We start from the raw sequence: 27,294 nt of genomic DNA on the forward strand, positions 1-27,294 counted from the left end.
TAAACTCTGCTAGTGAACAAATGCTTCCGCATTCTTGTACTTGGGTTAGTCATTGGACTTCAATTATGATATGGCACTACTTTGAAGGATTTAGCCAAAACGGTATTTATTTTTTTAAAAATCTGTCAGTAATTTTCATTGGCTTAGGTTGACGAAGCGCTAAGTTGCAGAGACATAAGCAAACCAGCACTACTTGCCAAGTGACGGCGGGCGGTGACAAAGATAAACACTCACACGAACACACACATACGACTGAGTATCCTCAACGTTGTCGTCAACCAGATTCTCACGTGCGTCGGCCCGAGGCTATAACAGAAACACTTGCCCACGTTTCAGCGCTGTGAAGCTGAACCGGAAACCAGGTGGTTTCAAAGCAAGCTTCTTATTTACATTTGTATATTTATGTGCTCTCTGTCTGTCTCTCTCTTATCTACCTATTTATCTACGCACATGCACACACACACGCACACTCAAATGTATAATATGCGTGTGTGTATGTACGTATATAAATCGATATGTAGGAAGATAGAACGATATATATATAACAATGATAAATATCAAAGTGAGTTATATACAGTAGCGGTAACACATCGTGACGTATTTTTGCCATTTCAATATGGCTAACCCCTAAGGGTGGATGCTACTGTAGTTTTTAGCCCCAGGAGGACACACTCCTCCAGCTGGCCATAGACACATTTTCTGTGTCCTGTCAGTATTTGCAAAGGGAAGTCATCCTTCCCGTCTTCAACTTATGATACACACGGACTCGAGTTTCGAGGTATTGACCTCTCGTCAGCGTGTGACAATCATAGTTGTCGCCGAGAATTAGATTTCCTTCACAAATACTTATACTTTTTCCAGCGCCCACTGTCGCTGATATTGAAAAAGTGAAATCAAACAATGATAAATATCAAAGTGAGTTATATACAGTAGCGGTAACACATCGTGACGTATTTTTGCCATTTCAATATGGCTAACCAATTCTCGGCGACAACTATGATTGTCACACGCTGACGAGAGGTCAATACCTCGAAACTCGAGTCCGTGTGTATCATAAGTTGAAGACGGGAAGGATGACTTCCCTTTGCAAATACTGACAGGACACATAAAGTGTGTCTATGGCCAGCTGGAGGAGTGTGTCCTCCTGGGGCTAAAAACTACAGTAGCATCCACCCTTAGGGGTTAGCCATATTGAAATGGCAAAAATACGTCACGATATATATATATATATATATATATATATATATATATATATATATATAGATAGATACATAGATAGATAGATAGATAGATAGATACATAGATAGATAGATAATCGATACATATTACACTCACACATACCGCCACAACACACACACACACACACACACACACACACACACAGTATCGAAACTGCCCTGCCTTTTGGGCAAGCCGGATTATTCTAGCTTTCTATACTGTTTAATGCATTTCCTCCAGTTATATAAACGAAATGTAATAAATTATGAATCTAATTTCCTAAATGTTTTGCCACACATTTAAAAATTTTTCTGTAGTTCAAACTTCGTCTCCCTCTAGCCTAGAATTTCTCCTCTCTTCTACCATCTAACTAATTATTAGGAACATAAGCGGTAAAGAGAGTATGAGAGTGATGTTTCTAATTGAAGACCTCATTTCATTTTATGAATTTATAATTGAATTTCTTATCAAGAAATCTAATTGAAAAGCGTTTTAATTTATTTGCTACATTACTGCTCTAGTTGATATTGTTGTTGTTGTTGTTGATGATGATGATGGTGATATTTATGATGGTGACGATGACAGCGATGAATGCTTATGATGCTTATGATACTTATGTTGATGGTGTTGGTGATGTTGATAATAATAACAATAATTACGATGGTGTTAATGTTGATTATTATGATGACGGTGATGATGATAATGATGATGATGACGACGACGGCGACGATGATAATAACCTGTTGAGCCAAAGTGCAATTTGAAGAAAAAGACCAAGGAAATGATATTAGCAACTTAAGACATGGATAAGCCCTCAATATAAATTGGATCTAGGATATGAGAGATAAAGAGGACTGTTCACGATGATAAAGACAAATGAAACGTTACCCCCTCCTCATTCTATCAGAATACTCATCGCTAGCTCGAAATGGATGCAGATGTAATGAAATTCGATGTTTTTCTGGCGGTTTATTTTTCAACGCACGGAAAAAAACGATGTCCATTATGTGAGAAAAGAAATGAAAGCCTTTGAAAACGAATTTGTTCTGGCAATTTTCTATACAAACCGAAACGAGAATGGAGCACAATATGCCGGAAATTGTAGCCTCTGAGAAGAAGACATTATGTCTTGTAATTGGTGTGGCGCATATTTGCTACCAAAATTGAAAGACAGGAGAAAGAAAATAAAAGCAAAAGAGAAAAACACAAAAATACCAGTATTTACCAACTTGTATAAAATAATCAAATAATGAAATGAAGGGGTAACAAGGTTATCATCCTGATATTTGTATCTGTAACGAATAATTTGAGAGTCAACTTTGGGAGTAGAAGGTGCAAGGTCAAAAAAAAAAACTGTTTGCCTGGTTCCGCAAGTATTATATGGGAAGTGGACGGTGCAAAGTAATAAGAAATATTAACAGAATAAAGACGGAAAACTTTAATAGGAGAGTCAAGAATACTTCTTATCCCAGATCACGACTTTCGATCCGATAGGGAACATAATTAAACCGGTTACAGCATCAATACACTTTAGTAATAAACTAATAACAACAACAACAACAACAACAACAATAGTAATGCTATAATTATCAATCTCCTTGTCCTTCTCCCTTACATCTCACTCATCATCATCAACATTATTTCATCGTTTTCTGTCGAACTTTATAAGATCGTTTGTTAAATTGGTTGTCAAATTGTCACGGACTTGCGAAATCCCTTGATGTTCGCATGGAATGTACATATATATATACACATATATACATATATTTTCTTTGCATATGTATATTCTGTGTGTATGTATATGCGTATGTATATATGTTTGTGTGTTCTCATGTATGTAGACACTATTTCGTGATTTATAACTTGGATGCTATTCTTTTTGGTTGTTTTTTTATTCTTCTATAATTAATTATAACAAACACTATATATGAATGATGAAGAACGAAAGACTACAATTCAATTGAGATGAACATTAGAAAGCTACTTTATCACATGGCCTATAAAAGGAAACGCGGTAACGTCAGCATGGCGTTGTACAGGAGATTGGCAGTCGTTTGGGGAATGGATTCCCTTTTAGTCAAACGAACTATTTACTTGATGGTGTCAACATATGACTGATGAATTTGTGTTACATAAAAAGAAGCATCATGCAGTCAGAGCTGCAGCTGGATCCAATAGAAAGAGATCCCAATACAATTGAACACTCCAGCCTGGAACTGTGTACCGAAGTGTTCACCTGTTTCTAATGGACAACTTGAAAACTTCATATCTTTTATCCCTTGTTTCAGACATTACATTGTAGCCATGCTGGAGCATCACCTTGAAGAATTTTAGTCAAATGAATCGACCCCAGTATTTATCATTATTATTATTATTATTGAGTGAGAGAGCAGTGCATGCCATCAAAGTGACACTGGGGTAAAAATATACGTGGTCAAGTATACCCATCATGACTACCCGTCTGATAAGGGTACACTAGGCACATGCATCACAACCATATGAGCGCGACATGGTGATCTCATATCAAGACAAACAGCACATGACCTTGCAGGTGGGGCCCAGTTAGAATTTTCTTCTGGTCGAGTAACCCATCCCGCTCAAAAGGTTCCTGAATAAGGTTTGTTTAGGGATGTCCAACGAAACACCCATGTTTCCAGAGGTGAATCATTCAAACCCAAAAGAATCCCTCTCAACACATGGCTATGATGCTACCCCACTACTTTTGCTCGTGATCAGAGATGCACATATCGCCAGCCACTAAGGGACATGCTCAACTGGTTAAGGTTAAACAACTGACAAGCCAATTTGTGGTATTGAGCAAAATATTTGCTGTAGACCATCTTTTATACCAAGACAAAACAATGTACATGATAACACTTCCAATCATTTAAGATGAGAAGCCACGAGAGCCACTGCCTAGTACAGCATCAGTGCGGTACTTATTCTATCGGTTTCTTTGCCGAATCGCTAAATTACGGGGACATAAACACACCAACACCGATGGTGGGGGGAGGAACCTATGCACATAGAAAAACAGATACACGCGCACACATATCTACCAAATTCACTCACAAGGCTTTGGTTGGCCCGTGGTCATAGTAGAAGAAACTTGCCCAATGTGCCGCGTTATAGGACTGAACCTGAAACCATGTAGTTGGGAAGCAAACTTATTACATAGTCACGCGTGTATTTTTATTTTCAACTAACAAAATACTTATACCGACTATTTGCATATCATATTTATTCTTAGCAGATTCAGGCGCAAATATGCTAGTCGCTTTTCTGTGCGTCACAGGAGAACGCTTCTGTCTTTTATGACAACTGTGTGTGTGTACATAACACACTCGGATCATTGTGGCAAGAGATTCTGGGGCACCGAGGCTTCGACACGTGTTTCGTCAGCCAGAGACACCCGAACATTTGAGTCTTACAAGACTCACTAGATTTGTTTTCAATTTCAGCGAACAAAACTGTTTGCTGATCAGAGCCTACATCTACCAACCGATAGTAAATCGTTATTTGTAGCGTATAAAGTAAGATCCGAGACGATAATATTCATATCTATTCTTAATATATTTATAATTTTAGATTCAAATGTAAATATTCGAGTCGCTCGGGTATACATCACAGAATAACTTACGACGACTGCGTTCAAAATACTCAGTCGTTTGTAAATCAGTGAGCCAGCTGTTTACAAATGTCGGCTGTTTGTATAATACTATCTCTTTGATAATTGGGTAAGGTACGGCGAAAGAAATGTTCTTGTTAGCTGTGGATACAACATAACATTAATATGAGCACCTCACTCTTCTATCAATGATTTCGATTAGAAAATGTTGTAAATTAGGGAGGGTATTTCAATGAAAAATAATTTTACTAAAATATGTAAATAATTGTGCTTAAATTTATCATTCGAAACAAATTAATATATTTTTGATTCTAGAAAATATAATTCATGTCATATAGTGAAGGGGAACTAATTTCAACATGAAGCAACACCAAAACAGAAATACGCACAAACTCGGAATTAACAAGGAATTGAATATAGCTTTGAATGTGTGTGTGCCTACACACACACACTTGTGTGTATATCTAAGCATGTGTTTATATATACGCCGTGTGTGTGTGTGTGGGGGGGGGTGTAAGAAGTTTGCGTCTCAATCACATGGTTCCTGGTTCACTCCCACTGCGTGGCACCTTGGGCAAGTGTCTCCTACTATAGCCTCGGGCCGACCAAAGCCTTGTGAGTGGATTTGGTAAACGGAAACTGAAAGAGGCCTGTCGTATATTTATATATATATATATAATATATATATATATATATATATATATATTATATATATATATATGTGTGTGGTGTGTGTGTGTGTGTGTGTGTGTATGCGTGCGTGTGTGTGCGTGTGTGTGTGTGTGTGTATTTGTGTGTCTGTATTTGTCCTCACGCCATCGCTTGACAACCAACATTGGTGTGTTTACGTCCCCGTAACTTAGCGGTTCGGCAGAAGAGACCGATAGAATAAGTACTAGGCTTACAAGGAAAAAGTCCCGAGGACGATTTGTTCGACTAAAGACGGTGCTCTAGCATGGCTGCAGTCAAATTACTGAAGCAAGTAAAAGAATAAAAGAATATATGTAAGCATATCTATCTATCTATCTATCTATCTATCTATCTATCTATCTATCTATATCTATCTATCTATCTATCTATCTATCTATCTATCATCTATCTATCTATCTATATATCTATCTATCTATCTATATCTATCTATCTATATATATATATATATATATATATATATATATATATATATATATATATATATATATATATGCAGATATATGTATGTACGTGTACACATACATACACAACACATATCCAGAGCTATATTCCACTTCGATGTTAACTTCGAGATCCAAAGATGTACAAGTGTATTATTGTGCTTTTCAGTGAGAGTAACTGTGCATGTGTATACTGTGTGGGAGTATATCTATTGGTCGTGTTTACGTAGTTGAACGAATGCTTGCGCTTCTATATGTGTGTGCTGGTACTAGTTTCCATGTGTATGTCTGTGTTTGTAATCCTCTGTGTCTGTGTGTTTGTGTGTGTGTCTGTGTGTACACGCTTTTGTGTGCTAGTATAGCCCTACCTGAAGAGACAGTAGGGAAAAACAAAAAGGCAAAGACAAGCAGAAACAAAATAACAAAGATATGAGAAGATTGAAGGCTAAAGGTGTCTAGAAATCTTAGAGCTACTCATGGCGTGATTTGCCAGACTTTATAACCAGAGATGTTAGCTTTGTTATGGAGACGATCAATAATTTTATAGACTGCAACTTTATGTTGCAAACGTTTGATCACGTTAGTGGCTTGTTTGGATTGAAATCAACAATTGATTGATAATATTGTAATATACAGTTGCAGGAGAAGGAGGGGCAGAAACAACAAAAATAACAACAATAGTAACTGCAACAACAACAATAATTATAACAACAACAGCTCCAACAATTCATCAGCCTCTATGTGGTTGCTCGACCTGCTAGAAATATCTGCTAAAAACCCAATTAGATAATACCCTACCCTCATACAATGGGTAGGGTACATTGGACAAGAAAAATGATACAGGAAAAATATATAAAACAGTCAAACCTGAATCGACTTCGCCATGAATCTGGTCAGTCAATACTGCTCAAAATGCTAAACAACAACAACAACGACGATGGCGCATACAGCAACTGCCAGTGGAGGCTCAATGGCCGAGTGGTGAGGGGCAGCGGTCTCGAGGTCGTAAGAACGCGGTTTCGATTCCCAGACCGGGCATTGTAAGTGTTTATGGAGCCAAAACACCTAAGCTCCACGAGGCTCCAGTGGGTGGGGGGAGCTGAACCCCGCTATACTCTTTCACCACAACTTTCACTCTTTCCTCATACTTCTGCCACAAAGCAGAGGAACCATGGTGTAACCCACTATGGTGTAGTAAGCATTCAAAACCTAGTCTAGATTGCGAATACTCTGTACCCCCAGGATGGTTCAGCTCTCCACCCGTTAAAAGACACATTTTACGGAATGAGAATAACAACGTAGCTTTCGCGCCCGTGCAACCACCAGTCTATAGCGTGTGGTGGGTGGATCTTGCGAGATCCATGGAAATTCTGCGTTTTATAAATTTTCCTCCTATTTTGATGTTTGAATTTATCGAACTTTTAAATATAGTTTTATTATACTTAAATTATGTTTATTTCTCACATGTAGACTTTATTCTTGAGCCTCGTCGTGAAAGATTTTAGCTTATATTATAGTATATGTGACTGAGTGTTCCTTAGGCAAAAATCAATGTGACCATGTAATATGAGAGAACTCCGGTCACCTGAATTTTTGCTATTGTCCACTCGAAAAGATCCTGCGCAAGTTATGCGAACTAAAGCTTTGGGCAACCCCAAAGCTATGGTAGAGAAATATTTCCCTCAAATGCCAAGTTGTGAGATCCAACGTGCTACCATATAATTCCAAAGTGACTTCTTAAACAGACATTCATACTTTAAATTACATAGACCAAAAGGCGGGGAGCTGGCAGCATCATTAGCATATCGGAGAAAATGCTTAGCAACATTTCTTCCGGCTTTGCCTGCAGAGTTCAAATTCTACTGAGGTTCACTTTGCTTTCACTCTTTCGTGGGAGTCAATAAATTATGTGCCAGTCAAGAACTGGTGTCGATGTAATTCCCCAGTCCACCCCACCAAAATTTGAGGCCTTGTGCCGAAAGTAGAAAAAAATTACTTAGATCACAATGTACAACATACATTACAAAGCAATTACGCATGCTCCACTACACTTCATTCCATAACATGAATGATCTTGAATACACTATAATCCATCATATGCAGATTGGTTTCAAATTTTGGCCAGTGCTCAACTAGTACTTGCTTTATCGACCCCGAAATGATAAAGGGTAAAGTCAACCTCGGCGAAATTTGAACTCAGAAACTAAGCATTTTGCCCAGCGTTCTAACGATTCTATTGCCTTATTCCATTACATACATATTACTCTCTCTCTCTCTCTCTCTCTCTCTCTCTCTCTATATATATATATATATATATATATATATATACATATATGTATTTATGTATGTATATATGTATATATATATACACCAAGGCATTATTTAATCTACAACAGATTACATTCACTACAGAATCTTGCATTCTGTACAATACACTACATTATATTAGATTCAGTAGAGTGCGCAACATACACTAGATACTACTTTGGGTAATACTATTATGCAATCATGTTATACACACTAAACCATATAGTATGAAATATGCTACATTTCAATATCATACGTGCTCTACATTACACTATGCTGCGTTACGTATATACACTTCAATATATTCTATACACTGCATCCATCCACTACATATGCTACAATACACTCGACTTTTCAAGGAATTGCAAACACCACAAAAACAAGATGAAATAAAAAATGACTGCTATAATATATCAAGGTTGTCACACTTCAATATTCTATCTATCTCCATCACATAAATCTGTTTTAAACAACAGCAACAACAGCAGCAACATCAATAACAACAACAGCAACAACAACAACGCCAACAGCAGCAGCAGCAGCAGCAGTAGCGAAACCACATGTAGCAGTAACAGAGCTAGCAACGGTAACGATACCAACATCAAGACCACCACCACTACCACCATCATCAACAACAACAACAACAACAACAACAACAACAACAACAACACCTACAACAACATCAACCACAACAACGTTAACATATTAAAACAGCTGTTGTGGTTTTCCAGCTTTTCCTATAAAAACCTTTTAAGAAAGCTCTCGCCTTCTCCCTGCAAAATCTCATCTTCTCTCTACATCTTCCCCATCAAAATGTCATCGAATTTCTTATCTGTAAGAAACAAAACAACTAAGTATGTGTTTTATAAATATGGCTGTTTTGTGTGTGTGCGTGCAACAATGTTGTCTAGACTGTGTCTATGGGAATGATCTGCTTTTGTGCACTGTTTGTGATGTGTAGCATGTGAGTTTATAACTGTGTTTATACAGAATTACACAGACACAACCACGCACACACATGCACGCAACACATCCATACACACACACACATAAATTATGACGGCTGTCGTCTACTGTTTTGATTGGGTATGTGCATGTGTGTGTGTAAATTTATGTGTGTAGGATGTATGTGCATGTGATCTATATGTGCATATATATACATACATACGTATATATATATATATATGTATATATAAATATATATATATATATATATATATATATATATGTGCATATATATATGTGCATATATATACATACATACGTATATGTACGTATGTATATATATGTGTGCGTGTATGTATATATATATATATATATGTAACGGGAAGCTTTATGAAAATAAACAAAAGACGAAGGCAGGTGGAAAACAAACGAACAATTGTATTAGTATGGCATATGTATATATATATATATATATATATATATATATATATATATATATATATATATATATATATATATATAATATATATGTGTGTGTATGTATGTATATGTATATGTACAGATATATTTATGTGTGCATGCTGGAATCTGTATTTATATATTTATCCATATGCATGTATATATGTATAGGTGTGTATTTATGTGTATCTTTATATGTATATTTATACATGTGTACGAATATATGTATATATATATATGTGTGTGTGCGTGTGTATGTGGCGTATATATATATATGTATGTATGTATGTATGTATGTATATATTCACACACGCATACATATATTCAGATATATTATATATATATATTTGAATACACACACACACACACATATATATGTGTATGTATATATACATAAATGCATGCATACATACACACATATATATATATATATGTATATATATACATGCATACATACATACATACATACATACATACATACATACATACATACATACATACATACATACATACATACATACATACACACATACATATAACATATTGATTAAATGTCGAAATCTATAATATAACCTTTGTATCAAAATGAGGCATTGCTTAAGATAAAAAAGCACCAAAAAATACAAACGTAAAACTACAAATTCTAAAGTATATATTCGCTATGTTTCTATCATCGACATTTTTACTAAAATATAATATCAAGCTTTGCTTTTTGATTGTTAGTTACTTTTATATAATTTATACCTTATATTTTCAATAATATTTTAAGCATTGTAATTTTTAGGTTTATTTAACACATTTATATATGAATGTATTTATATATTCTTTGTAGATCGGCTGCTGGAAAACAACGTGGAAATACAAAGGATAAGCAACTCTAGGCCAAAGAGAAAAGTCCACCCCTTAAATTGTGAGTAAATTCAGAGTTTTTTTTTGTTATTGAAATAGCGAATATATATATATATATATATATATATATATATATATTTCTTCTTGCGTATGTCACAAACGTTAGCTATTGAAACAATTAATTCAAACGTTTATGCGACATGCATAATCACATGTCGTGCGGACGAAGACCAAGTTAGATGTTAAAATAGATTTTTACAGTAATGTATGGAAAGCACGAACAGTATCACACACACACACACACACACTTATACATACGTATGCATATATATATGTATTATATATACATGTTTGTTTTTATATTCATGCACATATACGTACAAACGCACGCGAGAACACTCACCTGCCATACATGTGTGCATGAGTATATAGGCATATATGTATATATATACACACACACATGCATATATATATGAATGTGAGTGTGTGTATGTGTGCGTGTGCGTGAATTTATGTACGTATGTATAAAACAAAGTTATTTTTATTCCACACGGGTAGAAATATAGAAAGGAGAAGCTGAAAATGCACCAGAATTCGCTTAGATTTTTGGGGATTTAAAAATTTTTAAAGACAACCTGTCTCACAGATTTCTTTCATTTTCAAAAGTTGGAATAGAAAGACATGGAACTATGCCGCAACTGTTTTACTTCTGAGTGGATTCAAAAATTCTTTTGTTTTTTGGCGAGAATGTGACCCAAATTAGTAATCTGTTTTGGATAGGATTTGATGAGATAAGGATGATCATATTTATAAGGTTTAGAAATTTTCGAAAGTTCGCCCGCTACGTTCGTGTTTTAACAGTAATTGATATGTTTGGCGCCATAAGTTAAAGTGACACTCCCAATAAATGCTCTCTGTATTTAATCTATAACGTGTGGTAGAAGATGATCACATGATTAAATTTGGAAAGTTTTGTAAGTTACCCGCTAGGTCCGTGCGTTAATATTATGTAAGAATATTTTTTGCACCGAAAACTAAAGCTAAAACAGTTTAGTTAATGTGTCCAGTGACAGTCTCAAACTATGAATTGGTAGAGTGAATTGTAGTTGTTTCTATGTAACCCAGTGGCTCAAGATTCTTATGTATCTATGTGCGCGGGCACAAAATTTTCTCTGCCAAATTTCTGCGTTAGTGTCATACGGGAAATGTTATGATTGTGACCAAAAGTGTAGGTTGCTAGCTGTAAAAATTCAACGTGTTGAGTGACACTATGAGTTTGTGTGTGAATAGTTGTTGGTGAATGTACTTTGTTTAAAGTTTATTCAATCTTGGTTTGTATTTTTGCATAAATATATTCTCTGTTTTCATCCGTGCTTAGTCAGCGGTATTGACTGAACAAAGGTAAAGTGAAAAGTCTGAGAATTTGGGAGACTTATGTTTTTCATATATGTTTATGTCCACTGAATGGCATCTGTCTAATACTGGGTTCTTGTATTTGTTCACGATGAACAGTTAATTTATTTCTCAGAGATCGTCTTGTTTGATCTATTACATCCTTTACAGTTAATAGCATATATTAAAGTTTTTGACGAACAGATAAAATGTTTCTTTTTATTGTAAACATCTATCCAGGTTTAAATTCATATTCTTTGTCTTCAATGAGGTTGGTGCAAATCCCGCGATTAGAGCGGGTGAATGCTTTTGACTGTTTGTGTGGCGTTTGTGAAGGGTAGGTTAGCGCTAGTGAGTAGTTTTGTGAGGGATCTTGACTGTTTATTTGCTTTCGGTTATTTGGTGTATTTCGTGAGGAACAGCAACTGTAGCAACAACAAAAGTTTATATAGCAGCATGTTGTGTGTTTGTTTTTAATTGGTGTAAAAATTCTTTCACGACGTAATTGCTTCCCATTCAATAAACGATCCTCAGTCAACTGACATACAAATATCGTTCAGATAATTTTAGATCCAAATTAATTCCTCTTGTTGCTGTTACTGCTTCTGCTTCTGGTTATTGTTGCTTAACCCCAGCTCAGTATCATCGCTGATGGATCAACTGTGTTAATCTACACAAAATTCTTAATTTACAGTTAACATGCATTGAATTCCTTATATCCTTCCACCTTTGTCATAAATAAAACTTACCCAAAGTTATTGTATGTGTGTGATTGTGTGTTCGCCAGCGTGTGTGTCTACATGGAAATGCACGACGGTTGCCATCTACACATTCATCTTTCATATATTAATGTGTTGAAGACTCCTTCAGTGTAGCGACAGAGTGAGCCCTTATATCGTCATATTTGAATAGTCAAACTCTCTCTCTTTCTCTCTCTCTCTCTCTCCCTTTCCTTCTTCTATCACTCTGTGTCTCTCACAAAACCCAACCAACCAGCCCCCACACACACATATACACAGAGAGAAATTAATCGATAGAGCGACAGACAGACAGATAGACAAACAGATAGATAGATAGATAGATAGATAGATAGATAGATAGATAGATAGATAGATAGATAGATAGATAGATCGATAGACAGACAGATAGATAGATAGATAGATAGATAGATAGATAGATAGATAGATAGATAGATAGATAGATAGATAGATAGATAGATAGATAGCTTCATTCATGGCTGATTGCCTGGAGATTGATTCACAGTGGGACACTAAGTAACGTGAGGTAAAATAGCCCAGTAAGTTTACCTAAAATATTGAGTTCTCTCTTCGATCATAAATTTATCTTGCATGTAGAATTATATAATGCATATTAATAACTTTTGTGCTCAAATTACAAACGTATGCTACTCTGTCACGTAATTTCATAATCATGAAAACATACAACAGTATTGCAAGGCCAAAACTCCATCTATTAGACCTACACACGTATGTGTGTGCGGGTACGTGTGTATGCGTGTATGTGAGAGACAAAGAGAGAGAGAGAGAGAAAGAGAAAGAGAGCATAAGTGTGTGTGTGTATGCATGTGTTTGTTGTAAAATAGATTTTATAAGTATACCATATTAGCATGCATACAACCTATAAAGTCTCCATTTCAAGCTGAAAAATCAATTGCATTTTCTCTAAAAGTACGGTGAAAGGATTTTACGTAAAATAACACAGAACTCTAAAATTGAATGATTTCGTGATGGATAAAATAATTCTGACAGACATTTATGAAAACATTTTAGGTCTCTGGGCCACCAATAATATTTATAGCTACATCAGACAGACATCAACAGATTTAGATCGACGCTATACTATGCATTTAGAGCAGCAGTGAAAATATAATAATAAAAAGAAAAAAAGAATTTTAAAATGCTCAACATACAGAATAAAGCGTATTTTTTCAAATAACGAGATTAGACAGATAAATGCTTCAAGGCAAAGTCAAAATAATAATAATAATAATAATAATAATAATAATAATAATAATAATAATAATAATAATGATGATGATGATGATGATGATGATGATGATATAAAAGCTGATCCAAAACCGATTAACTCCTCTGAACCATTCCAAATAATGGAGTGTAACGCCAAATTAGAAACACACCATTGTTTCAGTCATTCAAACTTGCACGATGAAAAGCACTGTGTATAATAATAGTAATAATAATAGTAATAATAATAATAATAATAATAATAATAATAATAATAATAATAATAATTAATAATAATAATAATAATAATAATAATAATAATAATAATAATAATAATAATAATAATATAATAATAATAATAATATAATATAATAATAATAATATAATGATAATAATAATAATAACCATTTGTTTTATATGGACGATCTGAAGCTGTTTGCTAGAAATGACTAAAAACTAGTTAGGCTGCTAACAACTGTTAAAGAGTTTAGCAATGACATCGGAATGTATTTTGTCCTCGATAAGTGTGCTAAAGCAACTTATGTAAGTAGCGAGCTCAGACAAACAGCTTTCATTAAATTAGATACCAACGCTACCAGCAAGGAACTTGACCCACAAGAACGTTATGAATACCTGGGAATAGACAAGACACTGAAAACTGAACGTAATTGGGAAAATCACATCGAAGCCATTAACACCTTGGTACTCCCAGTAGCCTAATACACTTTTAACATCATTAAGTGGAATCCTATGGAGCTCCAACGCCTGGAGAGGAAGACAAGAAAATTATTCACATTAAAGAACATGCACCACCCAAAAGCAGACTTCCGCAATAGCAGAGCAGGCACTTATCTAGTACAGAGGACTAGCTGCTGCGCCTTGTGCGCAAACATGAAAGCAGCAAAAAGCCACATTCTATTGGCAAGGGAACTTGGCATTAACCCTGAATTAGATGAAAAACCTGAGACCACTGCCACCAAACAAACAAAACGGATCAAGTGGACTACCAAAAAGAACGAGCAGAAACAAATTGAAGAGCAGTGGAACCAGAAGCCCCTGTATATCCGACAAAGTCGAAATGCAGATGTAGACCAAGCAACAACTCTGAAGTTCAGGACTGAAAGCAGAGGTTTAAGGTTTCATATCGGCGGCACTAGATAAAATCTTGCTTACCAAAAACTACCAGGTTAACGTTCTTCAAAACAGCTCTGACCCTAAATTAAAATTCTGCGACTCATTTGACGCATCAAAAGACCATCTTGTTTCGGGATGTCCAATGGAATGCAAAAATCGCCACGATGGGACAGGACATTATTATATTTAAAAATATGTAAACACTACAAAATCGGCACTTCTGCTTCCTGGTATGAACATCATCCTGAGTCAGTGGCTAAAGGTAAAAATGTCATCACCAATCCAGGTGAATCGACTAGACATAATTATGAAAGACAGAGAAGAAAATACTTGTAGCCTAATAGATGTAAGGGGTTCCACTCATAAAAATATATCTGTAAAAGAATTTGACAAATATAAGGACATGGAAATTTAAATACAAAACCTGTGGTATCTTAAAACAAGAACTGTTTCTGTTATTGTAGGAGCCCTAGGTCTTTGCCTTTCATCCTTTCGGGATCGATAAATTAGGTACCAGTTACACACTGGGGTCGATATAATCGACTTAATCCGTCTGTCTGTCCTTGTGTGTCTCCTCTGTGTTTAGCCCCTTGTGGGTAGTAAAGAAATAGGTATGATAAAAAAAAAGGGATGTCAGAAATAACTAGACAATATCCCCAGGAGAACCATGTCTCAGAAAAATCCCAGCAAATATTCTGCTCAATACGACAGATTTGCTTGTCAGTTGTTTGACCTTAACTACTTGAGCATGACCCTTGGTGGCTGGACCTTAACCACTTGAGCATGTCCCTTGGTGGCTGACGATGTGTTTATCACTGACAACGAACAGAAGAAATGGGGAGGCATCACAGCCATGTATTAAGAGAAATTCTTTGGAGTTTGAATAATTTACATCTGAACACATGGGTATTTCATTCAACATCCTTAAACAATCCTTATTCAAGGACCATTTGAGTGGGGTGGGCTACTCGACCTGAAGAAAATTCTAACTGGGCTCCACCTTCAAGGTTATGCGCTGTTTATCTTGATTATGAGATCACGATGTCGCGCACATATGGCTGTGATGCGTGTGTCTGGAGTACCTTTATCAGACGAGTAGTCAAGATGGGTATACTGCGTTTCGTATATTTTACCCCAGTGTCACTTTGATGGTATACTCTACTCTGTCACACAATACTAATAATAATAATAATAATAATAATAATAATAATAATAATAATAATAATAATAATAATAATAATCGGGGACGTTTAAGATGTGAGAACGATAAAACAGCGCTCCGAAACCTATCCACAAACATCGAAAACAAAGACATCGTATGGAGCCAAAAATTTACTGACAAAGGATTGAACTATATCCGAGTAAGTAATACTCATTGAAATTTATTACTATTTTCGAAACGAAATGATGTATTTTAACTCGATATCATCTCCACCTCTAACACAACACATGTAAACATGCGTGGAACATTACGATCTATCAACACCAGATCATCCCCGACCCCAAACACCATGTACAAAAAAACTACGAAGAAATTAAATAACACCGATATTATTCAAACCAAGAATAACAATCGGGAAGTACAAACTTTAAACTTACAACACAAAATGTACGAAAAACTACATGTGCAAAACAATGTGACAACAGAAATGAACGGACCGGTACCCTACGAAAATGATGACCGTCAAAATAATGGGCCGGACGTTGTTCCTCATGTCCCGCAAATAAAACCCAAAAGACATAAATGGACACGTGAGGAATACATTTCTATCCTACAAGCTCACTTTACAGCAGTGCTCTACCCAAAGAATGAAAATACAACAACACATACATATAAAATATGGAAGGAAAATAACATAAATATAGACTTGGATACAGCAATGAACCCTAATAAACTAGCTAACTTACAAACACATATAACATGCAGAAAATTGCACTACTAGGCACTGCACACATCCTACGCAGAACACTTTCCATAAAATAACCATCATAGCATCACAACAAATCACAGCACATACCCAAGGCACACAGAGCTGCGCTCGGTAGTGAAGTGAAAGCACACTATAAAAATAAAACTACTGAATAATAATAATAATAATAATAATAATAATAATAATAATAAAAAATAGCCATTAACAAAGTAGCACCAACAATCATAAAATTCATAGAGCACTCTATGAATAAATGGCAAACAGTCCTACACCTCCAAACAAAAGAGGGACTCATGAAAACCAAAGACATCCCCATTAGAAGAGGAATATTCCAGGGAGACACGGTCTCTCCACTCCTTTTCTGCTTGGCACTGTCACCCCTATCTGATATGCTAAATAGAACTGGATGCGGATATAAATGTTACGGCAAAACGATCAACCACCTTTTATATATGGATGACCTAAAACTATACGCTGCAAATGACAAACAGCTGGAAACACTATTAAAGACAGTTCATGGATTTACCAAACAAATAGATATGAAATTTGGATTAGAAAAATGCGCCAAAGTAACCATGAAAAGACGAAAACTAGTTAAGAGTAACAACATCACACTAGATAAAACCAATGAAATAAAAGAATTAGACCAAAGCCAAACTTACAAATACTTAGGAATCCATGAACTAGATAAGACACAACACACACAAATGAAAGAGAAAATAAAAAAAGAATATTATAGACGAGTTGGATCAATACTAAAAACAGAGCTCAATGCTAAAAACAAGATAATAGGTATCAACACTTTAGCTGTCCCAGTTATAAGTTACAGCTACAATATCCTTAACTGGACACGAAATGAACTGTCCAAAATAGATAGGAAAACAAGAAAAATACTGACAGGATCTAGGATGCATCACCCAAAATCTGACATAGAAAGACTATATATACAACGTATAGAAGGTGGTAGAGGCCTTATACAGCTGGAAAACTACTATAAAATAACCACCATAGGACTGCAAAAATACCTACTTCAGAAGGAAGGAAAACTGATCCAGATAGCAGCAAAACAAAAAACTGTTCTCAGTATTTAAGGAAGCTGACAAATACAAACAAGAAATCATACCACCTAATAAACACAAAGAAGAAGAAGAAGGCACTGCACACATCCTACGCAGAACACTTTCCATACAATAACCATCAGAGCATCACAACAAATCACAGCACATACCCAAGGCACACAGAGCTGCGCTCGGTAGTGAAGTGAAAGCACGCTATAAAAATAAAACTACTGAATAATAATAATAATAATAATAATAATAATAATAATAATAATAATAATAATAATAATTATAATAATAATAATAATATTAATAATAATAATAATAATAATAATAATAATAATAATAATAAGAAGAAGAAGAAGAAGAAGAAGAAGAAGAGAAGATATGCATAATTACGTGCATAGAATGCTTGGATTTAACTGGAAATTAGCTTAAAATTCGGTTTGGAGAACTGTGACAATGCTCCATTGAAGAGAAGGAAATGAAATGAATCGGTAATATTATTATGTCAGTGAAGGAAAGGGGGATAAAAGGAAAAGACCGAGATCGGTTTGACAAGCTCTAAGGAAATAATATAATAGACCCAGTACACGTATCACAGGGAAAATGTGTTAAGAAGGAATATCATCAAAGATATGCTACGATAAACTAATATCTATCAATATCCAAGCCGTTCTAGTAATCAGTTGCAGTTGCAAAAATTTCCTTGGAAGCTAAGTGAATCAGCAAGATTGGAAAACAAAGAGAGTAATGGTAGTACTTAGAGGAGACACGCAAAGATTATATTTACTGTGGACATAGACGAGTACAGACCTTCTGTTACAAGAAAATTATTAGAAAACAAGAGATGACATGCATATTTATTCTTAATATGTTCCGACAGTTTCGAACGCAAATCGCTGTTGCGTACGCGCAGGAGAGAAACTTTTGCTTCGTATGATGACAATGTGTACACAACAATTTGACATACAAGGCCAACAGCTTTCCGGAACGGTGTAAGTCGATTAAATCGACACCAGTGCTTAGCTGGTACTTATTTTAGCAACTTCGAAAAGATGAAAGGTAAAGTTGAGCTCGAGGGAATTTGAAATCAGAACATAGCTACTGACAGAATGCTACTAAGCACTTAACGCAGCTCGCTGCCTTAACGGTGAACTACATATCATAAGCTGTTTAGCATAGGTTTAAAAAATGCATCTAGTAAATAATAAACTGATAAAAGAAACTAAGAAAATATGAAAGAAATAAAACACTGGATGAGGTACCAAAAGTTGGGAACAAACAGTAATGAAAATGACGGACTTACTGAATGTATTCAAAAGAGAAGCACATTTAAAATTCTAAGACATTGGTAAATTGTTCTATAGCAAACTATCGTCACTAACAGGCAAGGCCGAATGTGATATGAGAAAACCGCAAAACTAGATAAGAACCTTAATACAGAAACCTGAGTCCAACAGATTTGTTTTCTACTGAGAGACTCAAGCTTTACTATAAAAGATGGTAAAACATACTCGAGGAAAATATAGAAAACAAGAGCAGCGTATGAATGTATGTATGTGTGTGTGTGTGTTTGGCTATAAAAGGATGGATGATGTGTGAGCATAAACACACACACACACATATTTATGAGAGTGGGCAGGGGAGAGAAAGAGAGGGTTAAGTAATAAGTGTATATAACAAGACATGACCGGTTTCACATGCTGGACATTCTGCCAACACTTTAGGATATTCACAAAAAAACTGTTCGTACAAATTAACAACAATATGATGATGACGGGTAATGGTATGATTCGCGACGGTGTTCGGCGAGCTGGCAGAATGGTTAGCACGCCGGGCGAAATGCTCGGCAGTATTTCGTCTGTCGCTACGTTCTGAGTTCAAATTCCGCCGAGGTCGACTTTGCCTTTTATCCTTTCAGGGTCGATTAAATAAGTACCAGTTACGCACTGGGGTCGATATAATTGACTTAATCCCTTTGTCTGTCCTTGTTTGTCCCTTCTGTGTTTAGCCCCTTGTGAGCAATAAAGAAATAGGTATTCTGAATGTTACTATGCTTTTAAATCGAGGCTCCGAACGTGACATAGAGTCGACAAGAGAGGTGTTGTATAATGTATGTGTATATGTATGTATATTCTTTTATCCTTTCACTTGTTTCAGTCTGTTGACTGCGGCAAGCTGGAGCACCACCTTGAAGGTTTTTAATCAAGCGAATCGACCCCCAAGACTTATTCTTCAAACCTAGTACTTATTCTATCGGTTTCTTTTGCGGAACCGCTAGGTTACGGGGGGCGTAAACACACCAACACCGGTTGTCAAGCGGTGATGGGAATACGCACACACATACACACGTACACAAATACACACACATACACACACATATATACGACTGTGTGTTTGTGTGCGTGTGCGTGCGCGAGCGCGTCAGTCAGTTGACTGTGGCCATGCTGGAGCACCGCCTTGAAGGTTTTTAATCAAGCGAATCGACCCCCAAGACTTATTTTTCAAACCTAGTACTTATTTCTATCGGTTTCTTTTGCGGAGCCGCTAGGTTACGGGGGGGGCGTAAACACACCAACACCGGATGTCAAGTGGTGATAGGGATACACACACACATACACACATACACACATACACAAATACACACACATATAGACGACAGTGTGCGCGCGCGCGCGTGTGTACGTACGTACTGCATGTTCTGTTGACTCACTGAGACAACATCGTTGTCTCGAGACAGTTGTATGGACAGTAGAAATTCCATTTCGATATAACTAGATGATGGTTTTGAATGTCTTTCTGTTTTAGCTAATTAATAGCTCTAAGCTTGATATTTATCATTCTTATTGAGCGTTGTCGCTAATTTGTTTACATAATCAAATAACTCTCATTAAAATTGCGAAATATTTGTTCACCTATATGTACGTGCGCGCGTGTTTTGTGCGTGTGTCTGCGTGTGTCAGATGACATACGTGAAGGCCAGGAGTTTGTGTTCTATGAAGCATGTTTATATGCGTATTTATTCAAATAGATTGTTTGAGCAATGATCGATTAAATAATTGTTAAATTGTCGTATGTATGGATTATATCACACCCCCAACACACAAATCAATACACGTTTGCCTACATGCATGTGTACATGTGTATGCTTGTTGTTTGTGTGTGCCTGGGCGCGTATGAGTTTTCTAATACATTTCCTACTCAAGTGGATGATTGATATTAACATGTTTACTGAGAGTCGGCAAATACAAGTTGTTTTATTCTAAACATACCAAACCTGAATAGATTTATGATATTTATAATATATGTTAAGTTGATAAAGAGCTCCTCCGATTGTTCGATCTTTTGGCTGTTTTCTTTCAGCTTAAAAACCAACATATGAAGTCAGATCTCGGTAAGAGTTAAATAATTCGGTTATTGTCCTCGAAGTTAGAAATGAAAATATTTTTGCCTTAATAAATTCATCCTGTATTTTTCGAAAGGTTTCGCTCTGATCATCAATACACACAACTAGATTCGATGAAAGTGGAATCCCAATTTCTACGGTAAAAAGTTATATCGTCTCTACCCTTTGGGACACAGTGGCACCTTGGGCAAGTGTCTTCTACTATAGAAGACCAAAATCCTTCTGAGTGAATTTGGTAGATGGAAGCTGAAAGAGGTCCGTCGTATATATATATATATATATATATATACCAAAACAACTCTTTTATGGAGAGTTAGCCAAAGGAAAACGACCTCCACATAAACAAAAAAGAGGTATAAGGACTTGCTGAAGACAGCCTTAAGAGATGCTTGCATCTCTCCTGACACATGGGAAGGCATAGCTATTGATTGTAGCAGGTGGGGAAGAATTGTGCACGAGGGGACAGCCACTTTTGAGAAATCTCGAGTTACACATGAGAAAGTAAGGAGGGATGTCAGGAAGAGCATCGCTGTTACACTTCCAGATGGGAAGGGTCTTCCTTTGATGCTGACATGCAATGTCTGTGCAAGACCCTGCCTCAGTAAAGCTGGACTAAAGAGTCATCTTCGTAGTCATAAAGCGAGACAGATGAGTGGCAACCTGGCCACCGGTGGTGGTGTAACACACCATACTAATCATATCTGTCGGGCATGTGGAAGAGGGTGTAATTCGGCAGGAGGACTTAAACGACATGCAAAGGTACATGAAGCCCAGTTACAACTACAGCCGGCTATTACCGGTAAAGGTATTGGTTGTCAATTCTGTACAAGACATTGTAGATCTTTAGATGGTCTAAAAAGTCACATTCGATCACAGTAACAGTTAAGCTTCGTGCAATGGCCATACTCGATAGCGAGGGGGCAGCCATAATAATAATAATAATGTATGTATGTATGCATGTATGCATGTATGTATGTATGTATGTATGTATGTATGCATGTATGAGAGAAATTAATCGATAGACCGACAGACAGACAGATAGACGGATAGACAAACAGATAGATAGATAGGTAGATAGATAGATAGATAGATAGATAGATAGATAGTAGCTTATGAATGATAGAAGAGAAATTCATGGGGTGAATTTTTTTTCTGGTCGTCCTATCTGTCCTCTGTGGACTCTTTTACAACTGTTTTACAAACACGTTGTGTTCCGTAGCGGACAGTTAATATTAGGAAGATAATCATTTCTTCAAAATATTTGGTAGGTTTAGAAGTTTGAAATTGAAATTAAGGAATTTAATTTTGATGTTGTTCTTAAAATTTTTATTCGGTGGTAATCACCTATCGCATGAAATCATTTGTATGATGTAACCCCAGCTATATTTAGTAAACATTGTGGAAGCGATGTATATATTGATGAATGTGATGTCTACTATATTTATATCTATAATTTAATTTTGGTATTGAGTTTGATTAGTTATTTTAGTCTAGTATTCGAGTGAGTGGACTGGCAAATCCTTAGGGAATCAGACAAAGTGCCTTGTATTCCACCTACGTCCGCTTTGCTTTACTTCCTTTTGAGATCATAAAATTAAGCTCCAGTCGAGTATTAGTTTTCAGACAGTCGACTCTACCCTCTCCTACAAAGTTGCAGATTTGTGTTAATGTTAAAAATTTGTATTGATCTAAAATATATTCTAATCTTGTCCATAGCTTTTTGAGTCGTACCTTCTCAGTTTTATCCACTCCTAGCCACGTGGTTGGTTGCCGCTCCCTAAAATTTCTCTGATTTTAAAGTCTAATGCTTCTTTAGCGTTGATAATTTTATTCCCTTTTAGAACGGATTAGGTTCATTTTATCCAATATTGACTTTGATATTATTGTTAAATCTATGCACAAACTTCTCGTGGCTTCTTCAATGGTCTATTTTTTCTTATATATACTTTTAAATCATCGCTATAATGAAAATAATTTTTATTCTTGTGGTCTGTCACATGCCGCCTTCAGCGAAGAGACCTACGGTTAAATGTCTTCAAGCCGTGATCACATTTTATTTTAAAACATTATCTAGTGCGACCATCTTTTTTATGGCAGGGATTTTATCTTCAAATGAGACTTGGTAGCTATTTCATGCTGAGCAAGCAACCGGGATGATTGTGTCGTGCTGGCTCGAGCTACTTTAATGACTTTTATACAATATTCTTGCAATCACACAGTAGTTTGATTCAGTAAGTTTATCGATGGAACTAAAGGTAAGCAGAAATGTAGCAGGAAGAAGCAATTTCCATAAAACTTGGTCCTCTCTTTTGGGGTAGAGCTAATTTTTATTCTCTCTTTATCTTGCAGTGTTATAAATATTTTTTTTATTTGGAATTCCGCCGAAGTCGACTTTGCATTTCATTCTTCCGTGGTCGATAAAATAAATACCAGTTAAGCACTGGGGGTTCGATGTAATCGACTTACGCCCACCACGAGCTTGCGGGCCTTGTGCCAAAATTTAAAACCAATATTTTTTAATTGATACCGTCTTTACTATCATAGATTCAGAGAGCAGCATTATTTATGCGCTATAAATCCAACGAAGAGGAGTGTCGTTCGTTGTCGTAGTGTTTTCGGAAATATATCCATGCAATACTTAGATTTTCGATATCTTTTCTGTTCTCTCCTTTCTCGTTCTTTCTCTACTAAGATATCAACTTCCAGATGAGCAAGCCACCTGTTGTAAAGTATAGATGTCAAGAGTTTACATATATTGTTGATAGACAGGTTATTGGATACTGATTATAAGTTTATGGGGGATTTTTTGAGGGGGGGGATGCTATTTATTTTTCCTTTATTTTATGGGATTAGCTATGGTTTTCCTGTAATAACCAGTCTGATATTAGTTTTCCTCTCAGTAATTTCATTAAATTGTGTTGCTCATGACAATTCGAACACTTCTAGAGATACAAACTAAATGTCCCGAATTAAAGCACACACAAAATGAGCTGATCGTGCACCATCTTGTCCGCTCGAACGTTTGACACGATAAAATATCGGAAAAAAGAAAAAAAAATGCTTTCAAATGAAATTTCAGTCGATGAATTATAACCTCTACGGAAAGCTAATGTCATACAATCTATACAACTTCGAATGGAAAACATGTTCACATGATATGAAGTATTGAATATTATGCAAGCATGTTGTAACAAATCATTTTAGTTCAATGTATGATTGTTTATTTGCACGCAACACCATGTTATTCATGGCTAATATATTGTAGCTAGAATACAGTGAAACATTTCTTCTTTAGTAGCAGTGTTCGGTTTGTACTTCTGTCGGCTTATTAAAATCTCAAATCGCTATTTCTAAATATACAAATATTTCAACGTAATGTTCAACACCAGTAAAACCGAAAACGCTTTTGCTGAACTGACGAGAAATCTGCAGTTAATGTTTCAGATTTCTACCAATAATTTTTATGGCTCCTGGCTACGTGACTCACTGCCTTAGTAACAATCTTAAGGAGCTGGGTTTCACAAAGCCAGAAAGAACACACCTAATTAAAAGATTGCTGCTACAAGCTATGAGACGTAATGTCAAAATATGTAAAGCATTCGATAAGTTTGGCATATAATAAGATCTACATGTGCAGTGGCGTATATTCCTATGTGCATGTGCACGTAAACATGTATATATACATGTGTACATGCATACATGTTTGCATACATATATATGTATGCATGCATGCATATTTACGTACATTCACTAATGCATAGATGCGTGCATTCATACTTGCTTACATATAAAGACTAAATTCCACTGAGGGAGTCTTGCTTCCAGGTTAGAAACCAGTTATTTTTCTCATAGCGAGAAATCCAAAAAGCACACATACACACACACACGCACACATACACATCCCCACAATTACGCACATATATACGTATACATACACTATAAGCATATAAACTGACAACACGCTGCGTGTAGCTAACATAACTTATAAATTGGGCTGCCACAGTAAAAGTTGCAAACTTCACAACAGTAAATGTCTGAAAAGCTTTTGTTGGTCCCCCATACATTTACAGCAAGGGGCAATTACAACATATTCCTCCTCGTGTTGTAAAGCTAAGAAAGATGGCGAAATATTAATAGGCGGTACGTTCATACTTGTAGAATGCCCTCCGAAGATAAACTCTGTTTATTGTGGAAGTAATATTCATATAGCGATATAAAATTAAAGTGAATTCGTAGCTAATATATACGTGTCATAAACAGTGTAAACGTTTGACTAATAATGATTAAGTCTATAGGCGAAATTGTGCATTATGTGGTATGGAACTTTAATAGTTAAATTCTGACGTTAAAGTCTGCATAAAAATATCACCCACTGTAAGAGAGGCAATACAGTAGCAGACTGCAAAAGGAATTAAGAATATTATTTTCTTAATAAAATAAAATGAAATGAAATAAAATAAAAACAAAAAAACTGCAAGTATCTTATACAGAAAGACGAAGAGCTTACTGACAATCCCTTTAACAAAAGATTTTCGCAGCATAAGTATTCCTTTAGGTTCAGAGAAAGATACCGTATTACGCCTTCCTCCCATTATATCGGGTGTTCACCTGATTCTAATATCCATAGTTATAGAATGTGTCGGCCCATTACAGAACATGCGCTTTCCTACACATTAATGTTTCCAGGAAGTGTTATCTTTGTCATGCGTAGAAGTAAAATATTTAATTACAATCGTTTGAAATCAATAGTGAAAGACGGAATTAGTGAATTTGCAGACACAACTATCGCTATATATTCAGAATTTATTTCTAACAATAAACTAAAATAGTTTATTTCCTAAACAATGACCATACAACGAAAAATAGTCATATAAATAGAGAAAGAATTAATTTATTCATTAAACAAGAACATCATTAACAGAATCATCATCTTGTTTAGTTGTGTTTTATACATATGATACTGAAGACATAAAACGATCACGTGAGTAAATAAAAAGTATCACATATTATACGATTTCCAACATATTTTCTTTCTCAACAACTAATCAAATCTCAGTCTGACTAGCCATTTCGATGTGTTTCTTCATATTTATACTTCTATATTGCCACACTCCTCCCCTAAGTTGATCATTTGAACGTGAAATTCAGTTACGAGGTAAGAATCTTCATATATATAGACACACACAAACACACACGTGTTGTATATAGGTGTGTGTGTGTATATATATATATATATATATATATAATATATATATAATATATATATATAAAGGGAAAGTTTACGAAAATAAACAAAAGACGAAGGCAGGTGGAGTACAAACAAACAAATGTTTTAGTATAGCGCTCAGAATAGAAATAGAAAAAGCCTTTTACGTTTCGAGCCAACGCTCTTCGACAGAAAGATACACAGAAAAAAACAAGGCGAGAAAAAATGCGTGTAATAGCTAACGATGTATCATGGCGTCCTGACGTGATATATATATATATATATATATATATATATATATATATATATATAATATATATATATATAATAAGGGTGTTAAATGATTACAACACCAGCTAGAAATTGACCCCAAATGGTCTAGGAACCACTTAGATTATTACTCCACTACACAAGATTGTAAGCGAGGAAAATAGACAGCGAGGATTTATAAAATAATTTGGATGGTACCATTTCTATCGATTTCATGGTTTGAGATATTAAAAACTCTTTCCGATCATTAGTGCCAACATACCGAACGTTAAATGAATGAATGTTGACCACTGATAAATCATTAAATAAAGACCTTATCCTAATTACGTATATATATATATATATATATACA

General features: G+C 35.6%; 1 protein-coding gene across 3 annotated transcripts in view; it reads left to right on the forward strand.

Moving 5' to 3' along the window:
- Positions 1-27,294, forward strand: part of LOC115212371 — a 653,437-nt gene that overhangs the window by 309,700 nt on the left and 316,443 nt on the right. For 2 of the 3 annotated variants that reach the window (XR_004999178.1, XR_004999177.1), the window contains exon 2: positions 10,541-10,618. The gene's annotated coding sequence lies outside the window, so the exon portion shown is untranslated. Of the gene's footprint in view, positions 1-10,534; positions 10,619-27,294 lie in introns of those variants that run through there. The other variant, XM_036503022.1, reaches the window with a different exon arrangement.

Source organism: Octopus sinensis, linkage group LG5 (assembly GCF_006345805.1).
Source record: "Octopus sinensis linkage group LG5, ASM634580v1, whole genome shotgun sequence".
Lineage (NCBI taxonomy): Eukaryota > Metazoa > Mollusca > Cephalopoda > Octopoda > Octopodidae > Octopus > Octopus sinensis.